Source organism: Schistocerca americana, chromosome 6, assembly GCF_021461395.2.
Source record: "Schistocerca americana isolate TAMUIC-IGC-003095 chromosome 6, iqSchAmer2.1, whole genome shotgun sequence".
Classification (NCBI taxonomy): domain Eukaryota; kingdom Metazoa; phylum Arthropoda; class Insecta; order Orthoptera; family Acrididae; genus Schistocerca; species Schistocerca americana.
Window position 1 is genome coordinate 231,110,002 of NC_060124.1, and position 26,764 is coordinate 231,136,765.

At 44.6% G+C, this 26,764-nt stretch overlaps 1 protein-coding gene across 1 annotated transcript in view; it reads right to left on the reverse strand.

Annotated features, from left to right (window-relative positions):
* The window catches only part of LOC124619412, a 311,922-nt gene extending 297,668 nt beyond the window's left edge, over nt 1-14,254 (reverse strand). The window contains exon 1 of the mRNA XM_047145774.1: nt 14,159-14,254. The gene's annotated coding sequence lies outside the window, so the exon portion shown is untranslated. The remainder of the gene's footprint in view (nt 1-14,158) is intronic.
* Between the last annotated feature and the right edge of the window lie 12,510 nt (nt 14,255-26,764).

Here is a 26,764-nt window from a genome sequence, read left to right on the forward strand (position 1 = left end):
CGGTACATCCAAACCGTCATCGAACCCATCGTTCTACCATTCCTAGACCGGCAAGGGAACTTGCTGTTCCAACAGGACAATGCACGTCCGCATGTATCCCGTGCCATCCAACGTGCTCTAGAAGGTGTAAGTCAACTACCCTGGCCAGCAAGATCTCCGGATCTGTCCCCCATTGAGCATGTTTGGGACTGGATGAAGCGTCGTCTCACGCGGTCTGCACGTCCAGCACAAACGCTGGTCCCACTGAGGCGCCAGGTGGAAATGGCATGGCAAGCCGTTCCACAGGACTACATCCAGCATCTCTACGATCGTCTCCATGGGAGAATAGCAGCCTGCATTGCTGCGAAAGGTGGATATACACTGTACTAGTGCCGACATTGTGCATGCTCTGTTGCCTGTGTCTATGTGCCTGTGGTTCTGTCAGTGTGATCATGTGATGTATCTGACCCCAGGAATGTGTCAATAAAGTTTCCCCTTCCTGGGACAATGAATTCACGGTGTTCTTATTTCAATTTCCAGGAGTGTATTTTACTGCTTCGTACATTGCCAATAACCCCCTATCGATAGCTGACCACAGAGTTTGAGCTGGCGTCAGCTTTCTTGCAAAGAATGCCAATGGCTGTCATACCCCTGCTACCCGCTGCTACATTGCTGCACCAATGGTACTCTGGCTTGCGTCAAGCATTAGAGCCAGCTCTGCAGTATGAGTTGGATGACATAACTGAGTAGCCGACACCAAAGAATAAAGAGGTTAGAGAAATCTCCTGTCATCTGCTGTGACCACGGCACATGACGTTTACCGTTGCTAGCACTGCGTTAAGGGGCTCTTGAATCTCAACAAAATGTAGTAAGTGACGTCTGTAAAAATTTATCAGTCCCAAGAAACGACGTAACACTTGGTATGTTTCTGGTTGGCGCGTATTTACTATTGCTTGGACGCGCTCTAGAAGGGGCCTTATACTCTACTGGCATTAAAATTGCTACACCACGAAGATGACGTGCTACAGACGCGAAATTTAACCGAAAGGAAGAAGATGCTGTGATATGCAAATGATTAGCTTTTCAGAGCATTCACACAAGGATGGCGCCGGTGGCGACACCTACAACGTGCAGACATGAGGAACGTTTCCAACCGATTTCTCATACACAAACAGCAGTTGACCGGCGTTGCCTGGTGAAACGTTGTTGTGATGCCTCGTGTCCGGAGGAGAAATGCGTACCATCACGTTTCCGACTTTGATAAAGGTCGGATTGTAGCCTATAGCGCTTACGGTTTATCGTATCGCGACATTGCTGCTCGCGTTGGTCGACATCTAATGACTGTTAGCAGAATACGGAATCGGTGGGTTCAGGAGGGTAATACGGAACACCGTGATGGATCTCAACGGCGTCGTATCACTAGCAGTCGAGATGACAGGCATCTTATCCGCATGACTGTAACGGATCGTGCAGCCACGTCTCGATCCCTGAGTCAACAGATGGGGACGTTTGCAAGACAACAACCATCTGCAAGAACAGTTCGACGACGTTTGCAGCAGCACGGTCTATCAGCTCGGAGATCATGGCTGCAGTTACCCTTGACGCTGCATCACAGACAGGAGCGCCTGCGATGGTGTACTCAACGACGAACCTGGGTGCACGAATGGCAAAACGTCATTTTTTCGGATGAATCCAGGTTCTGTTTACAGCATCATGATGATCGCAACCGTGTTTGGCGACATTGCGGTGAACACACATTGGAAGCGTGTATTCGTCATCGCCATACTGGAGTATCACCTGACGTGATGGTATGGGGTGCCATTGGTTACACGTTTCGGTCACCTCTTGTTCGCATTGACGGCACTTTGAACAGTGGACGTTATATTTCAGATGTGTTACGACCCGTGGTTCTACCCTTCGATCGATCCCTCCGAAACCCTACATTTCAGCAGGGTAATGCACGACCGCATGTTGCAGGTTCTGTACGGGCCTTTCTGGATACAGAAAATGTTCGACTACTGCCCTGGTCAGCACATTCTCCAGATCTCTCACCAATTGAAAACGTCTGGTCAATGGTGGCCGAGCAACTGGCTCGTCGCAGTACGCCAGTCACTACTCTTGATGAATTGTGGTATCGTGTTGAAGCTGCATGGGCAGCTGTACCTGTACACGCCATGCAAGCTCTGTTTGACTCAATGCCCAGGCGTATCAAGGCCATTATTACGGTCAGAGGTGGTTGTTTTTGGTGCTGATTTCTCAGGATCTATGCACCCAAATTGCGTGAAAATGTAATCACATGTCAGTTCTAGTATAATATATCTGTCCAATGTATACCCGTTTATCATCTGCATTTCTTCTTGGAGTAGCAATTTTAATGGCCAGTAGTGTATCTTCTTCTGTTACCCTGTACCCCAGAAATTTAATCTTCCTTTTTCGTCATGTACGTTTATCAGAGTTTAAAAGGACGTCAAATTTTTGTTAACGTTGGGAGAGTCGTCGTAGATGTGTCTCGTGTTGCCAGAAATGGTGCATATGGCTCTGAGCACTATGGGACTTAATATCTGAGGTCATCAGTCCCCTAGAACTTAGAACTACTTAAACCTAACTAACCTAAGGACATCACACACATCCATGCCCGAGGCAGGATTCGAACCTGCGACCGTAGCGGCCACGCGGTTCCAGACTGAAGCGCCTAGAACCGCACTACCACAACGGCCGGCTCTTGTGTTCTCCCTCGTCTCGTGAAAACATCAAAATATCATCGATATAGGCAAAAGAAAAATTTGATCCACGTAAGACCTCATCTACGAATCTTTGGCACATTTGCCCAGCGTTCTGTAACCCGAATGGTAGGTGAAAATTGAAATTCAAGTAGGCCGAAAGGTGTTATAACTGCCGTTTTTGGAATATCACAAAGAACCATAGGGATTTGGGTGTACGGTTTATCATAATCTATGGCACGGAATACTGTTGTCGCCTGTGACATAACCCGTAGAGTACTGAAAGTTTGGGATTTCTTAACGTTGTGGTACTGTCCTGGCGTTCAACACCCTGAAATCACCATAACGTCTATATGTCCGTATCTTTGTCTCATTCGCTGCTTCCAGCGTAAACATTTGCTTGGGTCACATCTTCGCAATGCACTGTTGTGGCAGAATGCTAGTATCTGATCCGCTGTCAACACGGTATTCTTTCCCGTTCAAAGTGTCCTTGACAAAAATACGCCTTTGGTATTGCTAATGTAGATGTAGATGTAGATTTGTTGATTAGCACTTCGCGCGGCAGTCACGTTGTGTTGCTCCTGTCTCTCGTTGAGGTTTGTGGGGGCGATAAAACTGTTGTTGGCGATCGATAACGCCTCTTATCAGCCGCGTGGGTGTTCACACTTCTTAGCCCGAAAACCGAACTTGCTGTGATACCAGCACCACGCTACCGAATTTTCCCTTCTCGAAGGTGACCTGTGGCCGTACTGCTGAGAAAACCACGTCTCCCTTGGCGCCGACGAGCGATGAGTTCTTCCATTATCGTGAAGCGGCGCTGTAGGTCTCTCAACGGTCCACGCAGTTTGTCGTCTTCCTCTTCTCGAGTCTCTATACACACCGCTTGCACCTTCCTCTCTTCTGTGCTGTCCTCTTGAAGTCTATCTTCTGATTCCCCCTTAACTGCGGTACATTTCCTTGACGCTGAGGTAGCTGGGAGATCACGTCCGCTTTTTCCGCCAAGTCCGGTTGCGACAAGTTATCGTGAGCTGCCAGTACTAATCCGATTTTTGTTGGAAGACGGTTGAGCCAAATAGTGCGTAAAGTTTCACCCGAAAATAGACTCTGTTCTGCTAAGTTGCGCAAACGTCGCAGTAATTCTGAGGGAATACGATCTTCGATTGCTTCCTGAAACAAAACACGCTGCATGCTTTGTTCCTTGGGGAATACTAACCGTTTTGTGACTGTCTCTTTGAAGGCTTGATACCATTTCTCATGAACTGGCTTCATGCTGAGAGCTTGTGCTGCCTTTGGTAGCTCTTGGTCCATATTCGTGAAAATACAACTTAGTTTGTCACTGTCGCTGTTTGCATTATATTGCTGGAAAATTTCCTCCGCTCTTACAAACCACTGTTTTGGTAATGTAGTCCAAAATTTTGGGGAAACGTAATGTTGTAGTCGTACTTCTGGTTGCTGTAGTGGGAGCTATCATTTTGCCGAATACGACTGTAAGCTAGTATTTTCCCTTTGCTCTGCCATCGTTGTGCTATACTGCTTTTTATTTGTGATTTGCACTATATTCTTTTTTCGATCTAGGCCATCAATGTAGTCGCTGACTATTCTCCGAAATAACTGGATTATTAGATTCGTGTCAAACCCTAAAGCCAAATCTTTATTATTGCTCTGATAAAGACTAAACTATGACAAACAGTAAATTACAAAGAATAAACAGTGGCGGCAAATTCCTCAGCCGTCTCAACTATCGTCTCTGGACTAACGTCACTGTAATACGTCTCGTAGAGAGGTGCAACAAACCAGTCTTCGGGCTGAAGACCACAATGAAACAGTTTCTCTAACTCCTGTTTCCAGTAATTCTTGTGAAGCAGTTATGTATAACACTTATGATGAACAATAACAGAAGAAGGAAGGAAGGAAGATTAGGGTTTAACGTCCCGTCGACATCGAGGTCATTAGAGACGGAATAATAGACGATATGAAGGGTTTATTTATGAAATAATTTTTTCTCCTACCAGTCACTATTTTTTTTACTTGTGTTTTACACGATTCTTTCAGGGAAATGATTCCCATTAATGCAAAAAAATGGTTCAAATGGCTCTGAGCACTATGGGACTTAACATCTGAGATCATCAGTCCCCTAGAACTTAGAACTACTTAAACCTAACTAACCGAAGGACATCATACACATCCATGCCCGAGGCAGGATTCGAATCTGCGACCGTAGCGGTCACGCGGTTCACGACTGAAGCGCCTAGAACCGCACGGCCACGCCGGCCGGCCCCTAATCATTCAGAAGATGCAAGAATAAGTACTGCGTTGGCATCGACACATTGTACAAGCACCGCCGACTCGCTCATCAGCTCAGTCCATCATTTCAATGTTGAAAGCGAGAGATAACGTGGAAGATCTAAATCACGGTGGCTGGACACAATAAGCATGCAGATCTTAGACCAATAAGCCTAAATCCTAAATTTGCGAAAGTCGTTCAGCGCCGTACCACGTCGTCGGCTGCTAATCAATGTGGGGACTATCTTCGCAAATATGTAATTGTTTCGATGAATATTAGACTAAAGTAACCAGGTACGCTATACTAGATGGCTGGTGGCCCGGAAACAACATCTGGATGACTCCGCATGGGAAAGAATCATGGGGAAACTGAAGTGCGACGAGTATAGCCCACGAGATTGGTATTGCTCACAGTATTATTTCACGTGCTTGGCGACCGTCCCAAGCCTCAAGCATTGTTGCTCGAAGGAGAGGAGGTGGTCAACTACAGCAGCAGATGACCACAGTATTGTGCAGCAGGCAAGAGAGGACCTACATCAAACAGAGGACGCAGTGGCAACCATATTTAAACAAGACAGCAAAGCACGCAATCTCACACTCCGCAGTGGCACCTCGACTGAAAACTGACCACTTGGCTCGACGACCAATGCGTTATGTCTCGTTGACACCCGCGGATTGACTGCACCGTTTGGTATGGTACTAACAAGGGGAAGCCACACCGTTTGGAACGCGGATTTACTGTAAACTTCGTACACTGGTAGTACTCCATGAGGACAACAAAATGTGTAAGTAGCGAGTAATTCTCAAGCGTTATTGAGAAAAGCGCAAGATAATTTCGGTCGTCAAATATATATGTCTGTGCGTGGCCACTTTTACTAAGAAGCTGCGGCAGCCGAGTGGTTAGTGTCCAAGCCCCGCAATCGTTGGATAGATGGATCGAGTCCCGTTAGTCAGTTTCTATTTTTATTTCTAACACAGTCATTTTCTTTACTATTTATATTACAGTTGATATAATGGGAAAAATAAGTGTAATCGGATGAACTTTTATTAAATTTACAATGTTATTTGGCAGTCTACAAATTTTTATTATCACAAATAGTATAATATTCATAGCTGTCGGATAGTAAATGACCACAAGTGCTACTGAAAATGTATGCTTGTCCGTGATTTGAGAAATCCCTTACACCCGGAAGAAGCCCGAAACGACTTGTTACCTCCAAGTTTTGACCGACTGAGACGGCTTTCAAAAGATGTACAATTAATCGTCGCCTTCGACATTACGAGTACAAGTTGCAGGATGGTATTTTTCGTAAAAACATGGAAAACAAAGTTAAACGGCACCAGCTGCATTGAATAAACCCTATGGTTCCGCATAAGCAAGGTCTTTAGAGGTTTTCCGTGGAAAAACAAACCTCGTTAACATTTTCAAAAAACTCTCTTTCTGCCGATAATTTGGAAGCAAATCATGCATAACGCAGCATTTCCTTAAATATCAGCGCTGATAATTGGTCATGCAGTATCGAGTGTATTTTAATAGCGTCTTCACGAGAAGCAATTTCTCGTTCTATTTCGATTAAATACGAAGAGTTTTGAAGACACGGACAAGCATACATGTTCAGTATCACTTTAAGCGTTTGGTCGTTTACTGTTGTTGTTGTGGTCTTCAGTCCTGAGACTGGTTTAATGCAGCTCTCCATGCTACTCTATCCTGTACAAGCCTCTTCATCTCCCAGTACCTACTGCAACCTACATCCTTCTGAATCTGCTTAGTGTATTCAACTCTTGGTCTCCCTCTACGATTTTTACCCTCCACGCTGCCCTCCAATACTAAATTGGTGATCCCTTGATAACTCAGAACATGTCCTACCAACTGATCCCTTCTTCTAGTCAAGTTGGGCCACAAACTTCTCTTCTCCCCAATCGTATTCAATACTTCCTCATTAGTTATGTGATCTACCCATCTAATCTTCAGCATTCTTCTATAGTACCACATTCCAAAAGCTTCTATTCTCTTCTTGTCCAAACTATTTATCGTCCATGTTTCACTTCCATACATGGCTACACTCCATACAAATACTTTCAGAAACGACTTCCTGACACTTAAATCTATGCTCAATGTTAAAAAATGTTTCATACATCTTGCTCACCAGATGGTAGAGTTTTGTCAGGACTGGCTCTCCCAAGGCCGTTAGTAGTTCCAATGGAATGTTGTCTACTCCGGGGGCCTTGTTTCGACTTAGGTCTTTCAGTGCTCTGTCAAACTCTTCACGCAGTATCGTATCTCCCATTTCATCTTCATCTACATCCTCTTCCATTTCCATAATATTGTCCTCAAGTACATCGCCCTTGTATAGACCTTCTATATACTCCTTCCACCTTTCTGCTTTCCCTTCTTTGCTTAGAACTGAGCTCTTAGCTCTTGATGTACATGCAAGTGGTTCTCTTATCTCCAAAGGTCTCTTTAATTTTCCTGTAGGCAGTCTCTATCTTACCCCTAGTGAGATAAGCCTCTACATCCTTACATTAGTCCTCTAGCCATCCCTGCTTAGCCATTTTGCTCTTCCTGTCGATCTCATTTTTGAGACGTTTGTGTTCCTTTTTGCCTGCTTCATTTACTGCATTTTTATATTTTCTCCTTTCATCAATTAAATTCAATATATCTTCTGTTACCCAAGGATTTCTACTAGCCCTCGTCTTTTTACCTACTTGATCCTCTGCTGCCTTCGCTACTTCATCCCTCAAAGCTACCCATTCTTCTTCTACTGTATTTCTTTCCCCAATCCCGTCAATTGTCCCCTTATGCTCTCCCTGAAACTCTGTACAACCTCTGGTTCTTTCAGTTTATCCAGGTCCCGTCTCCTTAAATTCCCACCTTTTTGCAGTTTCTTCAGTTTTAATCTACAGGTCATAACCAATTGATTGTGGTCAGAGTCCACATCTGCCCCTGGAAAAGTCTTACAATTTAAAACCTGGTTCCTAAATCTCTGTCTTACCATTAGATAATCTATCTGAAACCTGTCACCATCTCCAGGCTTCTTCCATGTATACAGCCTTCTTTTACGATTCTTGAACCAAGTGTTAGCTATGATTAAGTTATGCTCTTTGCAAAATTCTACCAGATGGCTTCCTCTTTCATTTCTTAGCCCCAATCCATATTCACCTACTACGTTTCCTTCTCTCCCTTTTCCTACTACTGAATTCCAGTCACCCATGACCATTAAATTTTCGTCCCCCTTCACTATCTGAATAATTTCTTTTATTTCATCATACATTTCTTCAATTTCTTCGACATCTGCAGAGCTAGTTGGCATATAAACTTGTACTACTGTAGTAGGCGTGGGCTTTGTACCTAACTTGGCCACAAGAATGCGTTCACTATGCTGCTTGTAGTAGCTTACCCGCATTCCTATTTTCCTAATCATTATTAAACCTACTCCTGCATTACCCCTATTTGATTTTGTGTGTATAACCCTGTAGTCACCTGACCAGAAGTCTTGTTCCTCCTGCCACCGAACTTCACTAATTCCCACTATATCTAACTTTAACCTATCCATTTCCCTTTTTAAATTTTGTAACCTACCTGCCCGATTAAGGGATCTGACATTCCACGCTCCGATCCGTAGAACGCCAGTTTTCTTTCTCCTGATAGCGACATCCTCTTGAGTAGTCCCTGCCCGGAGATCCGAATGGGGGACTACTTTACCTCCGGAATATTTAACCCAAGAGGACGCCATCATCATTTAACCATGCAGTAAAGCTGCATGCCCTCGGGAAAAATTACGGCTGTAGTTTCCCCTTGCTTTCAGCCGTTCGCAGTGCCAGCACAGCAAAGCTGTTTTGGCTAGTGTTACAGGGCCAGATCAGTCAATCATCCAGACTGTTGTCTCTGCAACTACTGAAAAGGCTGCTGCCCCTCTTCAGGAACCACACGTTTGTCTGGCCTCTCAACAGATACTCCTCCGTTGTGGTTGGACCTACGGTACGGCTATCTGTATCGCTGAGGCTCGCAAGCCTCCCCACCAACGGCAAGGTCCATGGTTCGGGGGGGGGGGGGGGGGGGGGTCGTTTACTAGTCGACAGTTATGAACATTATATTTTTTGTGATAGTAAAAATTTGTAAATTTAATAAAAGTTCGTCCGATTACACGTATTTTCCCATTATATCAATTGTCATATAAATAGTAAAGAAAATGACTGTGTTAGGAATAAAAAAATGACGAACGTGACTCGATCCAGCGATCCAGCGGTCAGCGGGGCTTGGACGCTAACCAAGCGGCTGCCGCCACTTCATGGTAAAAATGGCCACGCACAGGTATATATTTGCCGACTGAAATTATCTTGCGATTTTCTCAGTAACGCTTGAGAAGTACGCGCTACTGCTTACACATTTTGTTGTCCTCATGGAGTACTACGAGTGTACGAAGTTTGCAGTAAATCCATGTTCCAAACGTTATGGCCTCCCCTTGTAAGTGCACTGGGGCTGCTTCAACGAGGAACAGGGCGCGTGTTCTTCCTGGGTGCTGGGAAAGCGTAATGGAGCCAGGGAAATTCTCTAATATGATCGTTTGGGTGAGGGGAAGCATTACGTTTCTCGGGCATTCTGTCCTCCAAATCTTTGAACACGGTACAGTCTCTGGTCAACGTTGTTGTGAGGCTGTATTCCTTCCTTCCCCGTGTGCTTCTCTTCAGGGGCGCATTCTAACATACCACGAGAATTCCTTACCAAACCTGTGGCCAGCATGGGAGCACGTTGCAGAGTGTTACCGTCCGTGGTGATCACGCACCCTATTAAGAACCATGTCCCACCGTTTATGCAGGTCGCTCAGGATACGGTGATCGATGCGAAGTGGCCGATGCGCAGTGACCATTTTTCGACGCAAGGGCTGGGTGATTTCATACTTTTGTTCAGAAATGGATGTCGACAGTCATTTGCCACCTTCCGGCCGGTCGGCGATGACAAAATCGATGCGCACGCCCTGCAATCTTTCTCAAACGATTTTCCAGAAGCTATTCCTATCCCGTAAAAATGTTTCATTCTTGCTTTGCTTGTAGCCTTATATGTCTGGTTTATTATGATGTGCTCACCATTTTATTAATGGTCATAGTTATTGGGATATTTATGTGGAAGTAAGACTCTTGGTGAAATTCGAAATTGTTTGCAATGAAAAATAGGGGTCGCTATGATTTTGCGTCTGGTGCATATTACATAATATGTTGGTGCGTATGAAATTTAGCCAACATATGAATTTTTTCTTCAGACTTGGTTGGAGGTCTCTATCTGTCACCAATCTCGGGGAAACTGATCTGACGTAGCGCACTCATTTCCGCTCGTGCCTCGCCAGCGATAAAGCCAGAGTGAAATATCCACAACATTCCTCATATTGCTTAAACGTTTTGAGATACCGAAACGAGGTTTTGGCAAGTGATAGCTCACAAAGAAGAGAGTATTTTTCTGTATGGTTATCACGCAGCATTTCATTATCTACTGTGTTATTCCACTAACTACAGGCTGTTTCTATGAAATAATATAATTTTTAAGGGCCATCAATAGCTGGTGAATCGAGAAATGCGGTGGGTTTTGGAACAACATAAGTGAAGTCATTACATGTTTATTTTGTGCTTTTTCATAAGATGCTGACCTTACTTTTCCTCAGCTCGTCGCTTAATTTATGAACCACTGTTTCAGAATTCTCTCGCAGTCACTGAGTTGAGACTGTGTAAACTCCGCTGATTTTTGGCAAAAGAAGCAAATTTTAACATGGCAACAAGAGAAATGTATAGGCTTTACTCAGAATTCCCCACTCGTGATCCTTCTCTGAAAGTTATAAATGGTTAACAAAGCAGGCGAAAATAAATCGCTGCATTTTCGGCGGAATTCTTTTTAGACACTGACCAAAGAAGAGATGATAAATCTTTTTTAACGGTCACTATGCAAGTGTGGACGTGGAGGGGCCCCGCATAATAGTTATCAAAAATGTGAGTCTAGATTTCAGTTTAGAGTGGCGTTTCCCCTACAGCGCCCTGAGCGAGCTCCCACCATTTCCGCTCTCTGCACGCTACCCCAGCCGACTGTGCATCTAGCGGCCAGGGCATTTTGCGCGCACTATAATGTCCGGGGGCAATAATAATCATATGGTTCAAATGGCTCTGAGCACTATGGGACTTAACATCTGAGGTCATCAGTCCCCTAGAACATAGAACTACGTAAACCTAACTAACCTTAGGAAATCACACACATCCATGCCCGAGGCAGGTAAAAGGTTCCTTTTACCAGCACACACCCTTAATCCTTTCCCAGCTTCGCGTTCAGCTTGACTGTTGATTTACGTAGACATCACGCTATTAACAGGCCTTCTTCCACTAGTAAAAAGCTTTATTTGCAGTATTTAAACAGCTGATAGTTATTTTCGTGTGGAGTGTTCGAAACAGTGTCCATCATTCGTCGACTATCCCTCACTACTTTCAAAAAATGTTCTTTTAACACAGAAAAATAGTGCATAAAATCTATCAGTAAAATTCTCTTCTGCTGGGGTCTGTCTGCATTGCAGGGCTGTCATTTGTACTGAGGTGATTCACGTGGAAAGGTTTCCGACGTGATTATGACCGCACGACGGGAACTGACAGACTTTGAACGCAGAGTGGTAGTTGAGGCTAGACACATGGGAAATCGTTAGGGGTTCAATAATCCGAGATCCACAGCTTAAAGAGTGTGCCGAGAATTCTCAGTTCAGGTATTGGCTCTCAGTACGGACAACGCAGTGGTCGACTGCCTTCACTTAACGACCGAGAACAGCGGCGTTTGCGTAGAGTTGTCTGTGCTAAGAGACAAGCAACACTGCTTAGAAATAACACCAGAAATCATCGTGGGACGTATGACAAACGTACCCCTTAGGACAGTGCGGCGAAGTTTGGCGTTAATGGGCTGTGGCAGCAGACGGCCGAGGCTAACAGCACGACATTGTCTACAGCGCTCTCCTGGGCTCGTGACCACATCGGCTGGATCCTAGAAACTGGAAAACCGTGGCCTCTTCTGATGAGTTCCGATTTCAGTTGCTGAGAGCAGATGGTAGGGTTTGATTGTGGCCCAGACCTCACGAAGCCACGGTCCCAAGATGTCAGCAAGGCACTGTGCAACATGGTTGTGGCTCCATAATAGCGTGGGCTGCGTTACATAGAATGTCCTGGGTCCTCTGGTCCATCTGAACCCATCATTGCTGGAAACGGTTATGTTCGGCTACTTGGATACCATTTGCAGCTATTCGTGGACTTAATGTTCCCAAACAACGATGGAATTTTTATGGATGACGATGCACCATGTTGCCAAGCCACAATTGTTCGCCATTCGTTTGAAGAACACTCTGGATAATTCGAGCTAATGATATGGCCATCCAGATCGCCCATCATGAATCCCGTCGAACATTCGTGAGACATAATCGAGAGGTCAGTCCGTGCACAAAATCCAGCCCCAGCAACACCTATAGAGGCAACATGGCTCAATGTTTCTGCGGGGAAATTCCGGTGACTTGAGTCCTTGTCACGAAGCGTTACAGCACTACGCTTGGCAAAAGAAGGTCCGACGCGATATTAGGAGGTATCGCAAGACTTTTGTCATCTGAGTGTATAGCAGCCGTAGTTTGTCGTGACTTGGGCTGTGCAACTCGTTAATACGTGGCCGGAGCCAGAGAACACCAGTTACCCATATTCAAGTTGCATACGCCTTGTAGATCAGGATTACCCTAAATGTGTCCGATAAGGATTTTATCCATCAAATTATGAGACTAGGAAGTCAAGTGAAATTTATCGACGTCTTTCTGATTAGTAATAATATCCTTAGCTTCCACGATGCCTTGTGTAGGAACCACATGTTAAGCTTCGTAAAATGAAATATTTTTTATCTTTATTATAATCATTAGTGCTGTTGTGTTCATAATGACTTTTCATGTGTAAACTAATTTTTAATTTAAAATTCTCTTTTAAAAATGCTAGATGCGCCATTACGCGTTTTGTAATTGCGTGTGATTGGCACGGAGGACTAAAAATAATAAATAAGAAAAAATTTAAAAAAGGAAGAACTAGATGCATCTAGTAATATTATGTAATTTAAATGACAACAACCGCTGGGGATGGGTACCCCACTGCAGTTTGGTGCAGTTTGAAAACAAATAAAACCGGATTTGATCACGGTGGCTGATACCTATACCAAAGTACCCTATCGTTGAGATTCGCATGATGTACCTCACAATACCCGCCGTATATGGACACAGTGAAAGGTGGCAACCCCTTCACTATGCGAAAAGCGCCAGATGACCCGTGTCGTTTACACAGCATTTAAGTCTACGGCGTCAATGTCGTTTGCGCAATATGCTCCTCACGCAAAGATATCGTACAGAAGTACCTGGAACTAAACACCATACACTGGTGCACAGTCTGATGGTACATCAACGTCAGTCCCATTAAAGGCAAATTCTTATTATGATTATTCCTTATACCGCCAAGATAGCAGAATGACAAAACATTAGACTGATACATAAATTGGCAGGTACGCCTTGATGGACCTAAATGTAAGGTTTTGAACTTCTCGAGAGGGAAACATGTCGTCGCCCTTGAGTACCTTTTTGGAATGTAGTGAAGTCAGTCACGAGATACAAATACCTGGGAGTGACGATATCAAGGGGTTTGAATTGAGACGGTTACATAGATTTTTTTGTCTATTCATTGGTATTGTTATGTGGTGCAGGGGAGATTACTGAAAAAAAGCTGCACAATCTATCTACCGGATAGAAAAGACAGAGGCATGTTTGCCCAACTGTGGAGTCTGACAGAAAGGCCGATATATTTCAGTAACGTTCGAAGAAAAATGTCCAGCATAACGCGGAAATACACTTAATAAAGTCAAGACTCGATTTTCTCAGTGAACTCTAAGAACGTTCTTCTACATATTACCGCTTTGATGAGGGTCGTGAAGATAAAGTTGGCTCCTAAAGAGGAGTACACCGTCACTATGCTCACGCTCCATATCGTGTAAATGGAACGTCAGTAAATAGTCCAACGTGATAGTGCAGGGAGCACATTCAACACGTACTTTACAGAACACGCATGTAAATGATGATGCAGATGTGAAGGCTGAGTAGAAAGCGTCAACAGCTGGAGTGATAAACTACGTGCTCGTTGCGTACCTCGAGTACCCGAGACCGCAGTCTGCAGCAAATCCCAGCATGGCGCGCTCGTCGCGAACATCCACAATAAACTGAGGGGACGCTGCGAAGAGAATTAGTCCGGACTGCGAACGAACGGCACTTGAGCCCAGATAAGGGCGTCGCAGATAACGCACACTTGGCCGAGAGCGCACCAGAAGCGGTCGTTGTCACAATATGTAGATGTTAGCGCAGCAACTGCGCACGTCGCTACAAGACGTGCTGTTCCCATCTCGGGAGCTACGCAGCATCGGAATCGAGATAATCAGAAACGATATTGCAACAGCCGAGTACATTCACATTTTCAAACAAAGAGCTAATGCGGATTTCATAGTTTTCTTTGTGTCATCTCCAGCTCTCCAGCTAGGTTGACGATCCGTTGCATTGGCTGTACCGGACACGCTCCCATTGTGCATCTACATCTACATCTATACCCTGAAAACACTGTGAGGTGCGTGGCAAAGGGTATATCCCACTTCCATTCACGTACCGAGCGCGGTAAAAATGATTATTTAAATGAATGTCGTAATTAATCTCATCTTATCCTCACGATCGCTATGGGAGCGGTATGTAGGGGGTTATAGTATACTCATTTCAAGCCAGTTCTTGAAATTTTATTAGTAGACGTTCTCGGGATAGTATCCGTCTATCTTCAAGAGCCTGCCAATTCAGTTACTTCAGCATCTCAGAGACACGCTCTCGCGGCTCAAACAAACCTGGGACCATTCGTGCTGTCCTTCACTGTATACGTTCAACAGGCCCTGCTAGCCTTCTTTGGTATGGGTCTCACACACTTGAGCGATATTATGGGAAGGGGTCGCACGAGTGATGAGTGAGCAATCTCCTTTGTGGACTAATAGTATCTCTCTAGTATTCTGAGAATAAACGGTACAGCCGGCCGCGGTGGCCGTGCGGTTCTAGGCGCTTCAGTCCGGAACCGCGGGACTGCTACGGTCGCAGGTTCGAATCATGCCTCGGGCATGGATGTGTGTGCTGTCCTTAGGTTAGTTAGGTTTAAATAGTTCTAAGTTCTAGGGGACTGATGACCTAAAAGATGTTAAGACCCATAGTGCTGAGAGCCATTTGAAACAATGAACGGTACCTGCTTTACCCACGATTGAGCCTCTATGTTCGTTCCACGTCATGTTACTGCTAAGTGCTACACGCAATTATTTGCATGAGTTTACCGATTTCAGCTGTGACTCACTAACATTATATTCATTGTTGTTGTTGTCTTCAGTCCTGAGACTGGTTTGATGCAGCTCTCAATGCTACTATATCCTTCTTCATCTCCCAGTACCTACCGCAACCTAGATCCTTCTGAATCTGTTTAGTGTACTCGTCCCTTGGTCTCCCTCTACGATTTTTACCCTCCACGCTGCCGTCCAATACTTCATTGGTGATCCCTTGATGCCTCAGAACATGTTCTACCAACCGATCCCTTCTTCTAGTCAAGTTGTGCCACAAGCTCCTCTTATCCCCAATTCTATTCAATACCTCCTCATTAGTTATGTGATCTACCCATCTAATCTTCAGCATTCTTCTGTAGCACCACATTTCAAAGGCTTCTATTCTCTTCTTGTCTAAACTATTTATCGTCCATGTTTCACTTCCATACATGGCTGCACTCCATACAAAGACTTTCAGAAACGACTTCCTGACACTTAAATCTATACTCGATGGTAACAAATTTCTCTTCTTCAGAAACGCTTTCCTTGCCATTGCCAGTCTAGATTTCATATCCTCTCTACTTCGACCATCATCAGTTATTTTGCTCCCCAAATAGCAAAACTCCTTTACTACTTTAAGTGTCTCATTTCCTAATCTAATTCCCTCAGCATCACCCGACTTAATTCGACTACATTCCATTATCCTCCTTTCAAGACACTGTCCATTCCGTTCAACTGCTCTTCCAAGTCCTTTGCTGTCTCTGACAGAATTACAATGTCATCGGCGAACCTCAAAGTTTTTATTTCTTCTCCATGGATTTTAATACCTACTCCGAATTTTTCTTTTGTTTCCTTCACTGCTTGCTAAATATACAGATTGAATAACATCGGGTACAGGCTACAACCCTGTCTCACTCCCTTCCCAACAACTGCTTCCCTTTCATGCCCCTCGATTCTTATAACCGCCATCTGGTTTCTGTACAAATTGTAAATAGCCTTTCGCTCCCTGTATTTTACCCATGCCACCTTCAGAATTTGAAAGAGAGTATTCCAGTCAACATTGTCAAATGCTTTCTCTAAGTCTACAAATGCTAGAAACGTAGGTTTGCCTTTCCTTAAATCTATTTTCTAAGATAAGTCGTAGTGTCAGTATTGCCTCAGCGTTCCAATATTTCTACGGAATCCGAACTAATCTTCCCCGAGATCGGCTTCTACCAGTTTTTCCATTCGTCTGTAAAGAATTCGAGTTAGTATTTTGCAGCTGTGACTTATTAAACTGATAGTTCGGTAATTTTCACATCTGTCAACACCTTCATACGATACTATTTTTTCATATTGTGAAGTGCACAATTTTACAGTTTTAAACATCTAAAGCAAGCTGCCAATTCTTGAACCACTTTGAAATCTTAACAAGGCCTAATTGAATATTTGTACAACTTCGTTCAAACTGTAATTCGCTGTAGATAATTGCATCCTCTGCGAAAAGTCAGAGGTTACTATTAATATTTTCTGCATGGTCATTAGTATACAACATGAACAGCAAGAGGCCCTACACACTTCCATGTGGTACACCTGTAGTCACTTCTACATCTGTCGATGACGCCTCATCCAAAATAACATTCTGAATCTTCCCTACCAAAAAATTTTTAGTCCATTCACAAATTTCGTCTGATACCCCATTTGATCGTACATTTGATAATTAGCTCAAGTGTGGGACTGAGTCAAATACTTTTCAGAAATCGAGAAATATTGCATGTACGTAACTACAGTACATTGGCCTAAGGGTTTCAGGATGTCATGTGAGAAAAGTGCGTGTTAGGTTTCACATGATCGATGCTCTGCTACTATACAAACTATTCAATGTGTTGACGGTAGAATATTTCTAAATATCTCCTTTCTGTGAGTCTACACAGGGTATGTAAAAAAAATTACCCACGTTCTTCTAGGAGATATTACCGTTCAAAATCAGAAAAACGTACTATAAACATATGACTGGAAACAAATACTTGTTGAGGTATGGGGCATTTTACTTGTATCGAGAAGAGTTTGTACTACATGGTGTAGACTGTTTTCCTATTGACATCCACCGAACGCTTCTTATTGAGTGTGTTTGCCTTTGTGTTTAGTTCTTCGGCTGTGATGCTGTTGTCAGACGTAGAACTTGCAACTGTCACCTACAATTACTAAAACGCACTCCTCGTCCAAGCCGCGAAGGGCCAAGGGATGTTTACCACCGCTTTGTCATCTTCTGCCTTGCGGTGTCATGCGAATGCAGTATGAGGGACACGTGGTCGGCACACCGCTGTCACAGCCGTGATGCGGACTTTCTAGATCGAGGAGACGCTAGTTCTCTGTCTAGTAGCTCCTCGGTTGGCACCAGGAGGCTGAGTGTACCCTGAGGCAGTCCTCCTCCCAAGGAAAAATGCTTGGCAGTACCGGGAATCGAACGGGGGTCCCCCATATGGCAGCTGTCTATTACGACCATTCAGCTACAGAGGTGGACACTTTCATGTACAGGAACTGGACGAAAGTACGGAAACCCCAAAAACGCAACAGATTACCATGCTTAATGCGATGTAGGAAACCCATTGGCATTCGGCCTGGCCACAGTGGATACACCGGTTCCCGTGAGATCACCGAAGTTAAGAGCTGTCGGGCGTGGCCGACACTTGGATGGGTGACCATCCAGCCACCATGCGCTGTTGCCATTTTTCGGGGTGCACTAAGCCTCGTGATGCCAATTGAGAAGCTACTCGACCGAATAGTAGCGGCTCCGGTCAAAGGAAACCATCATAACGATCGGGAGAGCGGTGTGCTGACCACACGCCCCTCCTATCTCCATCCTCATCTGAGGATGACACGGCGGTCGGATGGTCCCGATGGGCCACTTGTGGCCTGAAGAATGGTTAAATACTGGTCCTGTACGGTTTTCGAGTGAGTCTCATTCCATTCTTTCTGCAAAATAGTGGCAAGTTCAGGTGAGGTGGACAGCAATAACGCGCCCTTATGTTCAAAGTAGTCCACAGAGAACCGCTAATATTGATATTGGGCGACTGAGGTGGCCAGAGGAGACGCGATAATTCATGCTCGTGCTATCAAAACCAGTCCCGGACGATGCAAGCTGTGTGAACTGGGGGCCTGTCGCTTTGGAACACAGCTTCACCATTGGGGAACGAACAAGTGTACTATAGGATGGACCAGACCACTCAAAATGGTCATATGATGTTGGTGAAATGCGGCCTTGCAGAGTAATCATGGCGTCTATTATATCTCTTAAAAAAATAATGTAACTATTTATTTAGAGGAAACACTCTCCTAGTAAATTTGTTTGTCCTTTGATTTGTCGTGATCTGTTACTGATTTTTAGTGAAGTTAGTTTTTACGTTTAGCTTTAAAAAAATACAAAAGAGATATAATCAGCAAAATAATGAATTTCGTAGGTTGCCAATTACGTATTATATCTGGTTTTATCGAGCGCCAGGCTCCCTACAAATTACTGTAAATGCAATAGCGTAGTATTACTCAGCTCCAGTTCACTGATCTGAAATTATTACTATCACAGAAAATAGACAAGTTTTAATAAAATTATTTCACTGGATTCCTTCACTTAATCTCACTGAATGTTCTTACATAATTTCTTCCGCTCCGGCTATCAGACATTGTGCTGTGAAAAAATATTTTAAAATGTACCGCGTAATGCGGCTAATTGTTAACAGTCAGAGATCACTGTTACTCGCTCCGCAGCAGCTGGAAACATGCTAAATAATTTTCATTAAATATTCTTTTCATAAGATAAATGTGGCGTAGGTTCTTGAAATAACACACGGAGATCACTTTATACTAATATATTCTTACTAGGACATAGCTTACACCATTAAATATTTGCAATTACGTTACGACAGAAACAAATGCCAGCGCAGCACAATAGCTTGCGTACCTTATTCCAGCTAACACCAGAACGAACAGAACAAAACAGACTAGACAGAAGAATGAGCATTGCATTGTGTTTTATACTCTTACAAAGATAATAATACTTCTTTTAATTACTTACGCATTATAATCTCATACAATAAAAATAATATCTTTTCTGCCTCTATCGATCTATATTGTATATTTTTACAGTTTGTGTTATAACCTTTCTTAGATGTTTCACCTCGATAATGGTGAATATTGCAAAAGGGACACTACACGTCCATAGAATACCACAACAAGGCTGCCCAAATCATCACCGAACGCCCGCAATTTTTCATCCTTGAGATTTATCGGCCAGAATTTGGAACAGTGTGAAACAAAACGCATCAGACCAAGTGACATTCATCCATTGGTCCATAGTCCAGGTTTTATGTCTACGGCAATACGTCTTCCTGGTAGGGTCATTTACATTACGGATGCATGGTTATGGAATTCCACCTCGCCCTGCGATTCCCTACTTATTGAGCTCCCTTTGTTTTGTTTTGATGGAGCCGCGCGGGATTAGCCGAGCGGTCTCAGGCGCTGCAGTCACGGTCTGTGCGGCTGGTCCCGGCGGAGGTTCGAGTCCTCCCTTGGGCATGGGTGTGTGTGTTTGCCCTTAAGATAATTTAGGTTAAGTAGTGTGTAAGTTTAGGGACTGATGACCTTCGCAGTTAAATCCCATAAGATTTCACACACATTTGATTTTTTTATTTTGATGCTGTCAGGATTCGCGAGTGGGCATTAGGTTCTGTAGTGACTTTTGCAGCTGTCGTCCTCTTGTTTTTCGTCACAATCCTTTTTAGTGTCCATCGGTCACGATCACTCAACACTAGCTTTGCCCGCGTTGTGATTTGGCGGATGACCACTTGTTCCCTATACGCGGTAAAAGTCATCGATACGGTGGCTCTTGAAACACGAAACACTTCCGCTCTTTTGGTTACGGAAGCACCCACAGTACGGGCACCAACTATTTTCCCACGTTGATTACACTTAGCCCGACATAATGCACTCAGAACTACACAGAAAAGTGTTACGGCTACGACTGACGCTTTCAACATACTGAGGACATCGTACAGTCGCCCTTCGTGGTCGATTACAACAGCACAACCTGCAGGCTTGGGTAGCATCTGCATTTATGTTCAAACGTGCATTTCTCGCGGTGTTTCCATATTTTTGTCCAACCCATGCACATCAGCCAGTCAGAAATCGTGAGTGACAGACTCATGTGGCTATACATTACTACTGGACAAACCAATAGATGCTGTCTGTCACCAGTTCCTGCACGACAAATTACACTACTGGCCATTAAAATTACTACACCAATATATTATACTAGAACTGACAATGATTACATTTTCACACAATTTGGGTGCATAGATGCTGAGAAATCAGTACCCAAAACAACCACCTCTGGCCGTAATAACGGCCTTGATACGCCTGGGCATTGAGTCAAACAGAGCTTGCATGGCGTGTACAGGTACAGATGCCCATGCAGCTTCAAAACGATACCACAATTCATCAAGAGTAGTGACTGGCCTATTGTGACGAGCCAGTTGCTCGGCCACCATTGACCAGACGTTTTCAATTGGTGAGAGATCTGGGGAATGTGCTGGCCAGGGCAGCAGTCGAACATTTTCTGTATCCAGAAAGGCCCGTACAACCTGAAACATGCGGTCGTGCATTATCCTGCTGAAATGTAGGGTTTTGCAGGGATCGAATGAAGGGTAGAGCCACGGGTCGTAACACATCTGAAATGTAACGTCCACTGTTCAAAGTGCCGTCGATGCGAACAAGAGGTGACGGAGACGTGAAACCAGTGGCACCCCATACCATCACGCCGGGTGATACGCCAGTATGGCGATGACGAATACACGCTTCCAAGGTGCGTTCACCGCGATGTCACCAAACACGGATGCGACCTTCATGATGCTGTAAACAGATGACGCTTTGCCATTCGTGCACCCAGGTTCGTCGTTGAGTACACCATCGCAGGCGCTCCTGTCTGTGACGCAGCGTCAAAGGTAACTGCAGCCATGGTCTCCGAGCTGATAGTCCATGATGCTGCAAACGTCGTCGAACTGTTCGTGCAGATGGTTGTTGTCTTGCAAACGTCCCCATCTGTTGACTCAGGGATCGAAACGTGACTGCACGATCCGTTACAGCCATGCGGATAAGATGCCTGTCATCTCGACTGCTAGTGATACGAGGCCGTTGGGATCCAGCACGGCGTTCCGTATTACCCTCCTGAACCCACCGATTCCATATTCTACCAACAGTCATTGGATCTCTACCAACGTGAGCAGCAGTGTCGCGATACAATAAACCGCAATCGCGATAGGCTACAATCGGACCTTTATCAAAGTCGGAAACGTGATGGTACGCATTTCTCCTCCTGTTACGAGGCATCACAACAACGTTTCACCAGGCAAAGCTGGTCAACTGATACTTGTGTATGAGAAATCGGTTGGAAACTTTCCTCATGTCAGCACGTTGTAGGTGTCGCCACCGGCGCCAACCTTGTGTGAATTCTCTGAGAAACCAATCATTTGCATATCACAGCATCTTCTTCCTGTCGGTTAAATTTCGTGTCTGTAGCACGTCATCTTCGTGGTGTAGCAATTTTAATGGCCAGTAGTGTACAAGGGAAAACCGCCATACGTCGCTCTCTGATACAGTGGATACTTAGCATGGTGAAAGAAGGATGAAAAATGAAGGGACACCTGTTTTCTCTTAGATGCCAACACGCAATAACTTCCGAGGAAATGACGGTCAAACTTTCGATGCGAATTCATCAGGTTACTCGTGTGGCGTAAGATGAAGTGTGCTGGTTTCGCGGTGGCTCCTAGTAGTTTCGAAATTCACGCCTCCTGTTCAAATCCAGTCTTACGGTTCGTTTCTCTTTTATTGTCAGGGAAGTATGTGACTCAAGATTTTTTATAACATCGTGAAATACATGGTATTAATGACAAACGGAATAAATATTTCAAATCTTAATACAAATAGACATTATCATTACAACTGACACGATTAACATTTTGCAGAAAACAGCTAACAACAGTTTTCGTTTGGCTCCAAGAAGTTAGTGACAAATTTGGTCCTCGAGTCCACCAAGGCGTAAACCAATTAATGAAACGACATCAGAATGTGCACGCAACAGCCTCAAAATCTGGAAAGCTCACAAAAGGAATTTATCATCAGTTTCCGGAAAACGTTTTGCAGCCTTACGTACCAATAAAGCCGTTTCTGTACGTTATCGACATGCGAGAGGAGCAAGGCGACCCCTCTGTATTAGATGGGCTGTTTGTCGGCGAAACTGGAAAATTGACGTATTCAATAAATGTGATTCTATCAAAGTGTGTGTCCTTCTGTCAACCCTGCGACGTATATTTTTACGTACAGGTGAAGAATTACATTTCCCCATTACGGAAGGGTCCTATTCTGATCGCACAGCAGTCCGCCCCCGGTAGCAGAGTGGTCAGCGCGACAGAATGTCTATCCCAAGGGCCCGGGTTCGATTCCCGAAGATTTTCTCCCCTCAGGGACTGGGTGTTGTGTTGTCTTAATCACCATCATTTCATCCCCAATGACGCACAGGTCGCCGAAGTGGCGTCAACTCGAAAGACCTACACGCGACGAACGGTCTACCCTAGGGAGGCCTTAGCCATACGAAATTTATTTATATATCGCACAGCAGATGGAAATCACAAGTAGAAACGGTGCACGCCTGGATACATATTTAATTGTAGGCTCAAGCTTTAGAAAAAAATGCTTTGCTATGCTTGGTTTGCCGAGAAATTATTGCCATATCACGAGATATATAACAACATTAAACGAAATTGCTTTTCCCAACGATATTCAAACTAAAAAAACGTGACTGTGACATGTGTGCTTTGAAGCATTGCTGGTGGTGCTCTGAATTTTTATGCTTTGAATGTTTTTGTGAATACACCGGTTCTCTTGAAGCATAAAAGTAAAATACAAAGCAAAAACTGAAATACTATAATTTTTGTGTTTTACGTTTCAGTTACTGTTAATTGCACTAACAGCCATTAAAATTGCTACACCACGAAGATGACGTGCTACAGACGCGAAATTTAACCGACAGGAAGATGATGCTGTGATGTGCAAACGATTAGCTTTTCAGAGCGTTCACACATGGTTGGCGCCGGTGGCGACACCTACAACGTGCTGACAGGAGGAAAGTTTCCAAACCGATTTCTCATACACAAACAGTAGTTGACTGGCGTTTCCTGGTGAAACGTTGTTGTGATGCCTTGTAAAAGGAGGAGAAATGCGTACCATCACGTTTCCGACTTTGATAAAGGTCCGATTGTAGCCTATCGCAATTTCGGTTTGTTGTATCGCAACATCGCTGCTCGCGTTGATCGAGATCTAATGACTGTTAGCAGAATATGGAATCGGTGGGTTCAGGAGGGTAATACGGAACGCCGGGCTGGATCCCAACGACCTCGTATCACTAGCAGTCGAGATGACAGGCATCTTATCCGCATGGCTGTAACGGATCGTGCAGCCGCGTCTCGATCCCTGAGTCAACAGATGGGCACGTTTGCAAGACAACAACCATCTGCACGAACAGTTCGACGACGTTTGCAGCAGCACGGACTATCAGCTCGGAGACCATGGCTGCAGTTACCCTTGACGCTGCATCACAACAGGAGCGCCTGCGATGGTGTACTCAACGACGAACCTGGGTGCACGAATGGCAAAATGTCATTTTTTCGGATGAATCCAGGTTCTGTTTACAGCATCATGATGGTCACATCCGTGTTTGGCGACATCGCGGTGAACGCACATTGGAAGCTTGTATTCGTCATCGCCATACTGGCGTATCACCCAACGTGATGGTATGGGGTGCCACTGGTTACTCGTCTCGGTCACCTCTTGTCCGCATTGACGGCACTTTGAACAGTGGACGTTACATTTCAGATGTGTTACGACCCGTGGCTCTACCTTTCATTCGATCCCTGCGAAACCCTACATTTCAGCAGGATAATGCACGACCGCATGTTTCAGGTTGTACAGGCCTTTCTGGATACAGAAAATGTTCGGCTGCTGCCCTGGCCAGCACATTCTCCAGATCTCTCACCAACTGAAAACGTCTGGTCAATGGTGGCCGAGCAACTGGCTCGTCACAATAGGCCAGTCACTACTCTTGATGAATTGTGGTATCGTGTTGAAGCTGCATGGGCTGCTGTACCTGTACACGCCATCCAAGCTCTGTTTGACTCAATGCCCAGGCGTATCAAGGCCGTTATTACGGCCAGAGGTGGTTGTTCTGGGCACTGATTTCTCAGTATCTATGCACCCAAATTACGTGAAAATGTAATCACATGTCAGTTCTAGTAGAATATATTTGTCCAATGAATATCCGTTTATCATCTTCATTTCTTCTTGGTGTAGCAATTTTAATGGCCACTAGTGTATATTAGATTATACACTCTGAGACAATAAAAACGACGCATCACGAAGGAATTATCCGAATAGGACGGCGATAAGTAGATGTGATGTACACGTACGGACAAATCAATGATAATTTAAGGAAAATTGGATGATTTGTTTTAGAGAAAGGGCTTCACAAGCTGAGCAAGTCAGTAATGTGTTGATTCAGAACCGGCCATTTGCAAGCAGTTATTCGGCTTGGCATTGACTGACAAGAGTTTTTGGTTGCCGTTCTGAGAGACATCGTGCCAAATTTTGCCCAACTGGCGCTTTAGATCGTCAAAACCCCGAGCTGGCTGGAGGATCCTGCCCATAACGCTCCAAACGTTCTGTGTTAGGGAGAATTCCGTCAATCTTGCTGGACAAGGTGAGGTTTGGCAAGCACGTAGACAAACAGTAGAAAATCTCGCCGTGTGCGGGCGGGCATTATCTTGCTAAGATGTAAGCCCAGGATGGTTTGCTCTGAAGGACAACAAAACGGGGCATATAAGATCGTCGACATACCACTTTGCTTTAAGGGTGCCGCGTTGACAAACAAAGGAGTCCTGCTATGGAGAGAAATGGCGCTGCAGTCCTTCACTCCAGGCTGTCGGGCTGTATGGCGGGCGTCTTTAGACACGTCTACATCTACATCTACATCCATACTCCGCAAGCCACCTGAGGGTGTGCAGCGGAGGGTACCGTGAATACCTCTATCGGTTCTCCCTTCTATTCCAGTCTCGTATTGTTCGTGGAAAGAAGGATTGTCGGTATGCCTCTGTGTGGGCTCTAATCTCTCTGATTTTATCCTCATGGGCTCTTCGCGAGATATACGTAGGAGGGAGCAATATACTGCTTGACTCCTCGGTGAAGGTATGTTCTCGAAACTTCAACAAAAGCCCGTACCGAGCTACTGAGCGTCTCTCTTGCAGAGTCTTCCACTGGAGTTTCTCTATCATCTCCGTAACGCTTTCGCGATTACTAAATGATCCTGTAACGAAGCGCGCTGCTTTCCGTTGGATCTTCTCTACCTCCTCTATCAACCCTATCTGGTACGGATACCACACTGCTGAGCAGTATTCAAGCAGTGGGCGAACAAGCGTACTGTAACCTATTTCCTTTGTTTTCGGATTGCATTTCCTTAGGATTCTTCCAATGAATCTCAGTCTGGCATCTGCTTTACCGACGATCAACTTTATATGATCATTCCATTTTAAATCACTCCTAATGCCTACTCCCAGATAATTTATGGGGTTAACTGCTTCCAGTTGCTGATCTGCTATATTGTAGCTAAATGATAAGGGATCTTTCTTTCTATATATTCGCAGCACATTACACTTGTCTACATTGAGATTCAATTGCCATTCCCTGCACCATGCGTCAATTCGCTGCAGATCCTCCTGCATATCAGTACAATTTTTCATTGTTACAACCTCTCGATATACCACAGCATCATCCGCAAAAAGCCTCAGTGAACTTCCGATGTTATCCACAAGGTCATTTATGTATATTGCGAATAGCAACGGTCCTACGACACTCCCCTGCGGCACACCTGAAATCACTCTTACTTCGGAGGACTTCTCTCCATTGAGAATGACATGCTGCGTTCTGTTATCTAGGAACTCTTCAATCCAATCACACAATTGGTCTGATAGTCCATATGCTCTTGCTTTGTTCATTAAACGACTGTGGGGAACTGTATCGAACGCCTTGCGGAAGTCAAGAAACACGGCATCTACCTGGGAACCCGTGTCTATGGCTCTCCGAGTCTCGTGGACGAATAGGGCGAGCTGGGTTTCACACGATCATCTTTTTCGAACCCATGCTGATTCCTACAGACTAGATTTCTAGTCTCCAGAAAAGTCATTGTACTCGAACATAATACGTGTTCCAAAATTCTACAACTGATCGACGTTAGAGATACAGGTCTATAGTTCTGCACATCTGTTCGACGCCCCTTCTTGAAAACGTTTTCGCTAGTCATCGGGGATCAGATCGATATGGGACTCTTCACTGAAAACAACTC